Below are 14,043 nucleotides of genomic sequence, written 5' to 3' on the forward strand. Positions count from 1 at the left end.
CTTATGGCACCAGGAAACTGAGCTTGTGAAACACTGCTCTAAAGCAGTGAGCTTAGATAGACTTGATTCACTAATTCATGGCTTCTCGCCGACACTTGTCCAGGCACACATTTGAGCATGTCACAATTTTTTCTTTCTCTCTTTCTTTCTCTCTTTCTTTCTTTCTTTCTTTCTTTCTTTCTTTCTTTCTTTCTTTCTTTCCTTTATTTTATTTTAAGGCCATACCCGCTGCATATGGAGGTTCCCAGGCTAGGGATCAAATCAAGAATCTGTGACTGCCAGCCTACACCACAGTAACAGCAACGCCAGATCTGAGCCGAGTCTGCAACCTATACCACAGCTCACGGCAACACTAGATCCTTAACCCACTGAGTGAGGCATGGGATTGAACTACGTCCTTGTGGATGCTAGTCAGATTCGTTTCCACTGAACCACGACGGGAACTCCCATGATTTTAAATAGCAAAGATTAAGAGTGGTTAACTGGGGTCGTGAGCACCAAACCTCGATCTGGACTTGCATCCAACTCTGATGGAGAAGTAGAGGCAGTGGCCATAACACTCAAGACCCTCTCCCAGTTCAATCCCAGGCCTCACTCAGTGGGTTAAGGATCTGGTGTTGCTGGGAGCTGTGGTATAGGTCGCAGATGTGGTTCGGATCTGGTGTTGCTGTTACTGTGATGTAGACCAGCAGTCACAGATCCCAGGGGATTCAGCAGACCTCGTGTCAGTGTCCACGCTCATCTCTCCTGGGATCCACTTGGCCATTCTTCTCTTTAGACCACAGCCCATCCCCCACTAGCTGATTTACTACACTTGCACTCCTTTATCGGGTACAGAAGGGTGGTTGCCTGCATTCTCAGAAATTCATTTCAGGATCTCACATTACTTAGGGGCCTACACTAATGACAGTCATGAGTTCTTTTTTTCTTCTGGGTTGCTGTATATGTCTTTATTTTTAGTATAAATGAATGTGTGTGGAGTGCGTGTGTGTGTGTGTGCATACACACATGCATGCATGCCTAGCAGAAGCAAAACTCACATCGTATCATAAGTTATGGTATTTCCCTCCAAGTCAGAACTTGAGAAATTATATCCGGTGACCATGAGGTGACTGACATACTAAAAAATGAAGAGCCACATGCTGAGGGTGTCAGGTGGAGAGATAGAGTCTGAGCCTTCATGATATAATTAAACCACTGAACCAACCGTGAAACCAAATGCCTCCAGGTTTTGTGTACTGTGAAATCATGGCTCAGTCATTACCAGGATATTCTTTCCTATGCAGCTAGATATGCCAAGTGATCCTCCATACATCCCTAGACAGCTCCAGAACTTAAAGTGCTTTTTTACTTTTCAAGGAGGTATAGGCAAATACACACACAGACACATGCATACAATTGTATATATTCTCAAGTTTTCATCACAGGAAGTTCAGAAAAGGACACAAGAAAATGGTAAGAAAAGAAAAGGCGGAAGGGACAGCCCAGCCAAGTGACTCTGCAGTGATTCATCTCAAATTTTCATTCCAACGACTTCTCATGGCTTCTGAGTGATCCCCCACCTAAGTGATTATCGACTTCCCTCTCCTCCCTCAGCCTGACCCCTGATGTGTCACTGCCAGCTCAGATCCACTGGGAATGCGAAGGCATTGAGCTCAGGTCTCCTCCATACTTCTACTCCCTAGAGCCCTTTCTTCCCATCCGTCTTGTAAAATACCTAGTTCAGTCAACAATTCAAGGTGACATTTGTCCATAACCTCACTGAGAAAAGCCAGTGCAAATAAATGCAGCTGTGACTCACTCAAAGCCTGGATAAGCCCCATTTTGGCATGACCTGAAGATTGAACGGGTTTCTCCAACCCCTGCTGAAATTTTTACAGCTACTTGGAGCCTGAAAAAAATAATCATTAGTGCTCAAACTGGTAGCTGCAAATAGTTCAGAGTCGAAGCTGTGCTGAATGGTTTGGAGGCCGGTGAGGTAAGGTTGCAACTGTATTTCAATGGCTTTATATAGACAAGTCTGGGATTATTGCAATAATGTTTAAGGACCAGTTTTCAACATCTGATTATATTTGGTTTATTATTTGAGTATTCTTGGGCCATGTGTAATCAGACTACTGTCTGAATAAAATAAGATAATGTATGATTTAAAAAAAAACCTTTATCTTTTTCATGCATAAAGTACCACTTATCATTTCTAATATCTCCTATGATATCCTAAACTTCGAAACATTCATATTTAACTTTTACAACAAGGCTAAAATCCACAGCAATACTTAAGTTTGCACATCAGTCCTCATAAAATTTCCAATGTTACTTCTCAGTTATTACCTTCAAATCTCTAAGCTCCTAAACTGCTTATAACTCCTGGCACTGACAAACCATTTCCTCTTCTCTTCACGCTCCTACTGGACTCATATTTTTAAATTTCCCCTTGCAAGAGCCTGCAGCTGTGTTTTTTGACTTGTGTTAGATTTTCTTGTAGCGCCAGTGTATTTTGCTCTCTTTTTTGTTGTTGTTGTTGTTGTTGGCTTTTTAGTGCCACACCCATGGCATATGGGAATTCCCAGGCTAGGGGTCGAATTGTAGCTGCAGCTGCCGGCCTGCACCACAGTCACAGCAATGCAGGATCTGAGCCTCACCTGCCACCTACACTACAGTTCACAGAAACACTGGATCCTTAACCCACTGAGTGAGGCCAGGGATCCACCTGCATCCCCATGGATACTAGTTGGATTTGTTTCCACTGAGCTACAACAGGATCTCCCTTTTTATTTTATTCATATCATAACATTTCTGATAAATTCCCTCTTAATAAACTTATGGTCTTTTGAACCTCTTAAACAATCTCATGAATTTAAAAGGGGAAAGAGGTGGAGTTCCTGTTGTGGCTCACTGGATTACAAACCTGACTAGTATCCATGAGGACACAAGTTTGATCCCTGGCCGCAATCATTGGGTCCAGGATCCAATGTTGCTGTAAGCTGCAGTGTAGGTCACAGACATGGCTCAGATGATGTGTTGCTGTGGCTGTGGCTGTGGCTATGGCTGGCAGCCTCAGCTCTGGATTCGACCCCTGTTCCAGGAACTTCCATATGCTGCAGGTGCGGCCCTAAACAAAACAAAACAAAAAAAGGAAATAAAGAAATTTTAGAAAGAGGAAAGGGATGCAGGAGGGGTAAATTAGGAGTCTGGGATTAACATATATACACGACTATAAGCAGTTAGGTAACATCAACAACAAAATGAAGTGCTGATACACACTGCAAGATAGATGAACCACTGAAACATGATGCTAAGTGAAAGAAGCTAGACAAAAAGGCCAAATATTTCATTTATATGAAATGGCTCAAATGGCAAGTTCTTAGAAACAGAGTAAGCTATTGGTTGCCAGGGACTGAAGAGACAAGGGAGTGGGAAGTGACTACCAAATGGGCACAGGTTTGCTGTTTGAGATGCTGAGAAACGTTTCTGCAACTAGACAGTGGTAATGGCACAACATTGTGAATGTACCTAATGTCTCTGGATCATACACGTTAAATGTTTCAGTGGCAAAGATAATGTTATGTATATTTTACCACAACATAGAAAAAACAAAAATAAAACAGCATCCAGGAGTTCCCATTGTGGCGGAGCGGAAACAAATTTAGCTAGTAACCATGAGGTTGTGGGTTCGATCCCTGGCCTTGGTCACTGGGTTAAGGATCTGGCGTTGTTGCCGTGAGCTGTGGTGTAGGTCGCAGACATGGCTTGGATCCTGCATGGCTGTGGTGTAGGCCGGCGGCTACAGCTCCGATTGGACCCCTAGCCTGGGAACCTCCATATGCCAAAGGTGCAATACAAAAAAGCAAAAAAAAAAAAGAAAAAAAGAAAAATCATCCAAGTGAACAAAAAGTGCTTCCAAGATAAATGTATATGCTTGAACTAATTGGCAAACATCATTTCCAGACTCATAACTTCTACTGATTCAAGGGTGACCAAGCAGAAATAAAGCAAATGAAACATGATGCTTCCTCACATGATGCTGTTAGGAAAGAAGAACATCATCTTTGCAACTGAGGGACTTTTATGGGCTGAATTGTGTCCCCTAAAAACTCATATGTTTAAGCTCTCATCTCCAGTACCTCAGAATGTTACTATATTTGGAGACAAGGCCTTTAAAGGAGTGATCATGTTAAAATGAAGCTGTTAGTGTGGGTCCTAATCCAATTCTAAAAAGAGGAGATTGGACACACCAAGAGACACCAGGGATAAACAAGCACAGAGAAAGGCCGCGTGAGGACATAGTGAGAAGGCAGCAGTCTGAGGAAAGAGGCCTCAGAAGAAACCAAACTTGTTAACACCTTGATCTTGAATTTCAGCCTCCAACACGGTGAAAAATAAATAAATTTCTGGTATTTAAGCCACCTGGTCTGAGGTATTTTGTCATGTCAGCCCTCAAAAACTAATATAGGTACACAGACCCGAAAGTGACTTATTACAGAATCCACACACAAAAAATTTAGAAAACTCTTGGGCAATCTAAATGGAAAGCAGGAAGACATAGATTAACTGAAACAGACTAAAAGATATGAGGAGAGAAAACTATAACATGAAAAAGATCTGATAAGGAAGGAGAACAGGAAACTGAAAATGCATTATCAGAATTAAAATCTTCATTGCCGAATGATAAACAACAAGCCAACACTATACAAAAAGGAATTAGTGACATATATAAATGTGAGAATTCTTCCAGACTGTAGAGGAAGAAAACAAAGAGATTAAAATAGTGTGGGGATCATCCTGTTAATGTATAGAAATACTGAATCACTGTGTTGTACACCTAGAACTAAAACAGTGTTGTAGGTTAATTACACTTCAATATAACTAACTAAAATGATGAGGTAGAGATTTTAAATGATAGAAAATAGAAACATAAGAAGTATAAGACTCCCTGAGGAAGGGAGTTCCTGTCGTGGCTCAGCGGTTAATGAATCTAACATCCATGAGGACGCAGGTTCGATCCCTGGCCTTGCCAAGTATGTTAAGAATCTGGCATTGCCGTGAGCTGTCATGTAGGTCGCAGATGAGGCTCGGATCCTGTGTTGCTGTGGCTGTGGCGTAAGCCGGCAGCTATAGGTGCAGCCCTAAAAAGCAAAAAAAAAAAAAAAAAAAGAAGAAGACTTCCTGAGGAAGAAACAAAGCTAATAAAACTGAAGCAACAATCATTGAAATAAATTAACTCCCAGAGTAGAAAATTTTCTAAATGTAAAGATTGAAGTTCATGAAAAAGAGAACAATATCTGGTTAGTTTCTTGCAAAATTTTTCAAATTATAAGAGTAAATTAAAAATGCCCCCAAAATTTCCAGCCCCTCCCCCCCAAATTTAACCTTAAGGCTATCATTGAGTGGGATTGTGTTCCATGATTTATAATCATTTAAAAAATCTATTGGCGCTATTAGGTTGAAAAGACTTTGATAGTAATGATTAAATAATTTTCAACTTTTTTGCAAAGAAATATAGAACATTATCTTTGGCCAGGGGAACAAAAGTAATTAAATAATTTGCCTTTTCAATAGGCAATTATATAAGAACAAGTGGGGGTTTTTACTCCCAAGGAAATTGAGAAATATTTTGTTTATTTTAAATGCATATTCAATACCTAAAATTCATATTAAAATCAGAAAAGAATAATAAATGACCCACTGGCAGATATACTCAGTTATCAAGCCCTCCCAATACCACGTTCCATCTTGGACTCTATCATAACCATGCATAAAAGTAAGTACCTGCTATATAAGGTTGTATCAGTTAGCTTTTATTATATAATGCATCACCTCAGAACTCAGTGGCTTGAAACAACTCTTTTATTTGCTAACTATTCTATGGGTTAAGAACTTCCAGGGGCTCAGCTGGGGGCCTCAGTGGGGTCATGCACATGATTGCATGTCATCCGGCAACTGATGGGCTGATGGGCTGAGATAGCCTCACTCACATGTTTGGTGGTTTGGTGCCAGCAGAGAGCTGTGCCACAGAACTCTAGCAACCTAGCCCAGACTTTACAAGGTGGCAGCATTGCAGGAGGGCAGGTTCCAATGCGTTCTTTTTTAAGTGTCTCCTTGCATCACTTCTGCTGACACCCCATTGTCTCAAACAAGTCACATGGCAAACCCAGAGTCAATATGGGCAGGGACTATACACGAGAGCATGGATGTCCACTCCTGAAACAACCTACCACAAACTTCAACCAAACAAATGTGCTCAAGTGATAGAAATTTTAGGAATTTGTTCTAAGTAAGCAATCAGATGTATACAAAAACATTCACTTAAAGATGTTTTTCAAAGCCTTATTCATGGTAATGAAAAATTAGAAGCAATCTAAATGTCCAATTATAAGAAATTAGCCAAGATAACACAAATGATGGAATATCATACAACAAAATTTTTTTAAATCACTGACAAAAGAATATTGATATCAGAAAGTGTTTAAGATAAGTTTACAGTAAATTTTTTTAGAAAGCAGCCTACCATAAATATAACACTTTTTGTAAAAATAAATAAGTGAATACCATAAAGAGACACACAAACACACAGAAAAAAACCTACATAAATATACCCTAAATTTTAATGTAATGTACAATGATTTTGACTCTGAAGTAAAACAGATTTGGGTCTGAACAATTGGGTAAGTAAATTTGATCAACTATTTAACATTTCTGTGCCTGAGTTTTCTCAACCATATATATATTGTTTTCCTTTTTGGTTGCTCCCGAGGCACATGGAAGTTCCTGGGCCAGGGATGGTATCCCAGCTACAGCTGCAACCTACACCACAGCTGTAGCAATACCAGATCCTTAACCCACCACCACCAGGGGAACTCCTACAACTATAAATTACAGCTTAGCAGCCAATAGGGTTGTTGTAAGGATTAAACTGCCCATAAGGTTGTTGTGAGGATTAAATACAATAACACTTGGAGCATAGTACTTAGCAAACTAAAGTTTGTTAGCATGAGTGTACTTTGCTAAATAAGGAATAATTTTTCTGGGTTTTTTTTCCCCTATTTTTCTCTGAGGGGACTAAATTACTTTTATTTAACAAAACTAACTAAAAGTAATAGTTTAAAAAACATTTCTTGTAATTATTGGGATTTTGTCTAAACATTAAACACGTCTCCTCTGTACAGATGGACGGGAGCTGAAACTTGAGTTCTGTAGCCCCAGTTCAGCCAAGAAAAGCCTCCTCATTCGCAGAGAACTGGAGAAAACAGGCCCCCTGCACTAAGAAGCTGCCAGCCAGGACATTCTAAACATTCCCTGTACATTCTAAACATAAGGTACAAATTCACGTGGGACATTTACCGAGTAAATGCTTGACCTTGCATCCAAGGGCCACTGAGAGCTGGGAAGCGAATTTTTATTCTGTCAGATCTACTTCACTATGGGCCATTTTTCTGTGCTAACAGCTAACCAACTTCAAAAGGATGTTGCAATGATGACATAGCCTTTATTTTTGGTACGTTTTGTTAGCAAGATTGCCATTCCCAGTATGTGATGTTTTGCAATCAAATTAGTTATAGGCAGTTTGCTTTCAAACTAATAATTCACATTTTAACGAGCAACCATCAAAATGCCAAGTTTGCTTAATTTTATTCAAGCAGAGCAAGAGCAATAATTTGGAAAAGCAGGAAGGCTAACCTTTCACAAATTTCAGTCAATATGAAAGTGTCAATAAATCTTGCAAACCAAACTAATCCAGTGCATCTAGATGATAAAGATACTTATGTTTAAAAGCAACCATTGTTCCAGACACAGCAAACTTATTGATGGCAAGTTTGTATTTCATATTATTTGTATTTACAAAATGCCTGGCAAAGCATTTTGCAGAAGAAATACATGGGCCAGATTGGTTCCCTTGATTAATATCCAAAACACATGAATCGACATTGGGTGCCATTGCATTGTAAGTATAGGCTCCACTCCATAACCATAGGGAAAGCATCTGATGAATTTTATAAAATAATGATGAAAAAAAATAAATTAAATTAAAAAATAAAATAATGATGAGGCATCTTACTTTTTTGTCACTGTAGCTTTATTTTTTGAACTCAGTGAATTTTATTACATTTATAGTTTACAATGATCATCACAAACCCATTTTATAACATTTCCACCCCAAACTTCCAGCCCATTCCCCCATCCCCAATCTGTCTCCTTTGAAAACCATAAGTTTTTCAAAGTCTTTGAGTCAGTATCTGTTTTGCAAAGAAGTTCATTGTGTCCTTCTTTTAGATTCCACATGTAAGTAATAGCATATAACGTAGGTATCTCACTGTCAAACTTCACTCAGCATGATAATTTCTAGATCCATCCATGTTGCTGCAAATGCCATTATTCCTTTCCTTTTAATGGCTGAGTAATATTCCATTGCGTATATGTACCACATCTTCTTTATCCACTCCTCTGTCGATGGTCATTTAGGTTGTTTCTATGTCTTGACTATTGTACGTAGTGCTACAATGAACATTGGCATACATGTATCTTTTCAAGTCCTGGTTTTATATGATAGATGCCCATGAGTGGGATTGCTGGATCAAATGGTAATGCTATGTTTAGTTTTCTGAGGAATCTCCATACTGCTTTCCACAGTGGTTGCACCAATTTACATTCCCACCAGCAGTTCCGTTTTCTTCACACCCTCTCCAGCATTTATTGTTTGCAGACTTTTTGATGATGGCCATTCTGGCTGAGGTAAGGTGGTACCTCATAGCAGTTTTGATATGCATTTCTCTAATAATTAGTGATGTTAAACATCTTTTCATGTATTTTTTGGCCATCTATGTGTCTTCTTTGGAGAATTGTCTGTTTAGATTTTCTGCCCATTTTTTGATGGGGTTGTTCATTTTTTTTGTATTGAGTTGCAGGAGGTGTTTATAAATTTTGGAGATTAATCTGCATCTTACTTTTTAAACATCATTATGGCAAAGGAGCAGGGAAAATTTGACAGCATGTTTAAAGTTGAAAAAAATCTACAGCAAAACTATACATTCCATTAGGTGGGCAGTCTGTTTTGAACAAGATATTCATCCCAGGCACAGGTTATGAGATCAGAAGCTAATCTCAGTATATTCCCCTCTTCTGCAATACTTTAATTTAGTTTTGAACTTCAATTCAGGAGAACATTGATAAAATAGATATATTACATATCTCAGAGTCAGTCTTTTTAATTTACTTAATTTCTTTTAAAAATTTGCAAAATTTTTTTATCAATAACAAAGTATGGTTATATCATGTTTTAAACTTTGTGCAGTGGAATATTTGAAACATATATAAAAGTAGAGAGCTTAGTATCCTGAACTCTCAAGTGCTCATCACCAGCTCTACCACTGACCCATAGCTACTCCTGGCCCAGCTCCACCTCCATTCGCTCCTCCTACTTCCATAGTATTTTGAAACAATTCCCAGACCTCATATTAGTTCATCCATTAATATTTTAGTAATTAACCTAAATGATAAGGGCTCCTTTATTGGTAATTCTAGTACCATCTTTATATTTGAAAAATTAACAAAAATTACTAAATATATCCAACTATCCATTATTTAGGTCTCTGGGTGTCTCGTAAAAATTGCCATAAATGGATTTGATTGTTATTTTAAAGTAAGTTCCTTTGAATCAGGAACCTAGTAAGTTCTGCATGTTGTAATTGGTTATATCTTTTCATAACCAATAGATTCCCTCTCCACTATACTGCATGTGATTCATTTTTACTGAATAAATCAAATTATTTGTCCCTAGAATTCCTTCATTGGTTTATTGACTAGACACCTCCCCCCAGGAGACAGTTTGACATGTTTCCTCTATTCTCTAAATTTCCTATAAATTGATAATTGAACTAAAAATTCTAAGAGATTCAAGGGTTTTTATTTTATTTTATTTTATTTAGTTTTGCTGCTTGCTTTTTTTTTTTGAGGGGAGGGGTCTAGGGGTGGTAGGACTTTTTCCTAGCTGGCTTGTGTGGGATCATATCATTTTCAGTGAAGCATTTTAAAAACATCCTTTCTCTTTTCTCTTGCTTCATCTTTTCTTTGTTTTACCTGCACCACCTATCTACAAGTGACCCATATTAACAACCCAGGGCATACCCTCCATATTTTTTCTCTGTTCACTTAAATATCTTCATGCACAGGCACATAGAGATTTCCTGTCTGCTTTACAAAAGTGAGCTCATGGCAAGTCCTCTAAGCTAAGTAGTAGAGTTCTAGTTTGTCCTATTTAATGGCTTCAAAATAATATTCCATGTATACCCCATGACAATTTACTCAGCCTGCCCACTTTTGGTGACAGTCATTTTTGTTCCTGGTTCTTGTTGCCATGTCTTATTCATATATGCATGTATACTGGCTTCGTTTTTATAGCATGGATACCCAGGAGGGTAATCGCTGAGTCAGAAAGTCATATGGATCTTTTTTTTTTTTTTTTTTGGTCTCCTTGTCTATTTTCTAGGGTCGCACTTGTGGCATATGGAGGTTCCAGGCTAGAGGTCCAATCAGAGCTGTAGCCGCCAGCCTACACCACAGCCACAGCAACACCAGATCCGAGCTGCACCTGCAACCTACACCACAGCTCATGGCAACGCCGGATCCCCAATCCACTGAGTGAGGCCAGGGATCGAACCCAAAACCTCATGGTTCCTAGTTGGAGTCATTAACTGCTGAGCCACAACGGGAATTCTGGATTTTTTTATTTTAGTAGATGTCTCTAGATAGCTTTCAAAAAAAGGCTATAGCAGTTCACATATCCACCAGCAAAGAATGAGATCACCCTTTCTCTGAAAATCTAAATGTCTCAAAAAACAAAAAATAGTCACAACTGAGAGCCACATGTTGAGAGCCCTCAAAGGACAGGGGTTGTCCAAGGAGAGGAAAAACTCTATGGGCTTCCTTAACAATTGATGAGTGAGTAGTGAGGGACTCCTTGGTAGAAAAAGTCCTATTTATTCATATTTGCATCTCATGAGCCTAACACAGGCTGGTATAGAACATACAGTTCAGGATGCCTTGGAGTTCCCATTGTGGCTCAGCAATAATGAACCCTACTAGTATCCATGAGGATGCAGGTTGATTCCTGGCCTCGCTCAGTGAGTTAAGGATCTGGAGTTGCTGTGAGCTGCGATATAGTTTGAAGACGTGGCTCAGATCTGGTGTTGCTGTGGCTGTGATGTAGGCCAGCAGCTGCAGCTCCAATTCGACCCCCTAGCCCAGGAACTTCTACATGCCATAAGTACCCCACAAAAAAAAAAAGAAAAGTGAAAAACCAGTTTAGGATGCCTTAAAGCAGGGTCCAAAGATGGTTATCTCTAGTCACTGAAGATTGCCTTTGATTCCTCTCCATTTCATGTGTCCCCTGAGTTCCTCCCTACTGGATGGCATTTGCATATCACACAATAGGATATATCTAGCATCTGCTCTTAATGTCTTTTGATTTTTTTATCATCTCAGCTAAGATTCTGGGAAAAGGAAGTTGTCTTGGAAAGGAGGAAACCAGTAAACCTAACAAGAGGATCATTCTTAAGCCAGGGAATTAAAAAAAAATGTAATGCTCACGTGTGCTGGTCACACCAGCAATAACCACCTTTTTTCCTCTGTGAGAGTCACAGTTTTATTATTAAACCTCCACCCTTACTTATCGCAAGTCCCTCTGTTGCTGGTAATCCCCAGTGTTTCTGATCCTGTTTCTGATCCGTTCCCTCTATTCTCACCCATCTTGCTTCATTGCCCTTACTGGACAATGCTCGCTAATATGATACTCCTCACTCCAGCTTTCAAACCAAGACTTCTTGTTTGAGTACGTTAAAATGATGTGTGTTCTGCAAATAAGAAGAATCTTTCTTCAAAGAATCTACCAAATGTTCCCATGACTCAGGACTTTATTATTAATGTATCTATGGATCTTAGAGTCTAAGGAAACAAAAGATCAGCCCAGGTTCATCTTACAGTTGGGACAACCAGGAAATGCCAAATGAATAACCGAACTCCTGGCTTTGACCAAGCCTAGCTATGCATTTACAAATAGTATTCACAATTAAGTTCCTCGCATGTCAAAGTCATTGTCGATGTAGTAAGGGGAACCTGTATACTGGAAATAAGAGAGCTGTCTGTTGACAAAGGGAGGGGGTAGAAATTACAGAGTGTACTTTTTTTAATAGGAAGCCATAAACCCAACTCATAGGCATTCAGAGTCACTGGAAGTGACCTTGGAAAGAGGACTATATCATTACGCAGGAAAGAGAACATCCAACATGCAAACTCTATGAACAGCCCTGCTGCCCTGGCAAAATCCTTACTAGAGTGACACAGCCATCCCCCAGGAGTTGAGTCCACCACAGACTGTACTGCTGGGGTAAGTGCTTTTCTCCATTCATCTCCCATTTCAGGGTTCCCTGTGGCTTGGCCCATCCCAGCACAGGGCAGTTACAAGGTGCCTCTAATGCATGTCCCATGAGACAGCTTTGGATCTAGGTACTCTCTTTGTGTTTTGGTGTCTGGAAAAGAGTGAAGAACCCATCCTTGGGCAGAAATCAGAGGGAAATATCTGGGGGGCAACCACATTTAGAAGAAGGAGAGTCACATGTTTAGTGCTTTGTTTACAGCAGTATCTAGAGTTATACCCCTATAATAACACCCCAATTATCAACATGGAAATTTACATTTGAATGAAATCCACAGTACAATATTCTGTTTTGTTTATTTATTTATTTTTGTCTTTCTAGGACCGCACCCATAGCATATTGAGGTTCCCAGGCTAGGGGTCTAATCGGAGCTATAGCCACTGGCCTACGCCAGAGCCACAGCAACGCCAGATTCTTAACCCACTGAGCGAGGCCAGGGATCGAACCCGGTTCCTAGTCAGATTTGTTTCTCCTGTGCCATGACAGGAACTCCTATTTTATTTTACTTTATTTTATTATTTTTTTCAATATTCTGTTTTTAAAAGGAGCTTGGGGAAATTCCCATCATGGCTCAGTGGTTAACGAACCCAACTACTATCCATGAAGATGCGGGTTCAATCCCTGGCCTCACTCAGTGGGTTAAGGATCTGGCATTGCAGTGAGCTGTGGTGTAGGTTGCAGACATGGCTGGGAAGCTGCTGTGCTGTGGCTCTGGCATAGGCTGGCTCCATCACCACTGGTGCGGTCCTAAAAAGACAAAAAAAAAAAGCTTTGAAGAAAATAGAATGACAATTTGGTTCTGGATTTTTTACATCACCTTTGATGACCGGAAGTCTCATGTAGGGAGAGTTTTGAACAAAGAAACACTTTCACAGGTTGCCTTATTAAGGAATGGGAATGAAAGAAAATGTAACACTTAAGAAAGTGAATGCAAATATGGTAACTGTCCAGATAAGGCACTGCTAACAAAAGATTCTGATAACTGATCACTTAATGGGACCAAGTGTTGCAACCCCCGTACCAGGGCTACTAAAGCTGAATCCCTAAACTGGGTGCACTGGAATCCAGACACATGGCATGTGGTACCAAATATGCAAATCATTTGAAGCATCTGATGTTTTCAAAAGTCTCCTTGGGAAGATTATTAAACTGGGCTGCCCTAGACAAGATTACCGGGTCAGCAAAACCTACTCTTGTTATAGCTTTTTCCTGTCTCTCCCCCAGGACCACCCAGGTGCCTGGAGCTCTCTCCACTCTCACTGACAATAACTTGCTAGAAGGAAGGGTCAGGTATTAATCATACCTTCTCCTCCTCCTCCCCAGCCCCACACCAGGGCTGCGACCTATGCAACAATTGCGGCAATGCCAGATCCTTAACTCACTGCCCTGGGCCAGGAATCAGGTGGAAGCCTCCACTGTGACCTGAGCCACTGCAGAGACAATGCTGGATCCTTAACCCACTTCACCACAGGGGGAGCTCCATCCTTTCTTCATGGGGATCTCTCAAAGACATTTTTTTTTTTTAATTTAAGTTCTACTCTGACTTGGAGAATGTCAAAGGCAAGAAATATATTTGGACATGTTGGACAACTTAAATCTTTACCTGAGTGTATTT

The sequence above is a fragment of the Phacochoerus africanus genome, chromosome 3 (assembly GCF_016906955.1).
Source record: "Phacochoerus africanus isolate WHEZ1 chromosome 3, ROS_Pafr_v1, whole genome shotgun sequence".
Classification (NCBI taxonomy): Eukaryota; Metazoa; Chordata; class Mammalia; order Artiodactyla; family Suidae; genus Phacochoerus; species Phacochoerus africanus.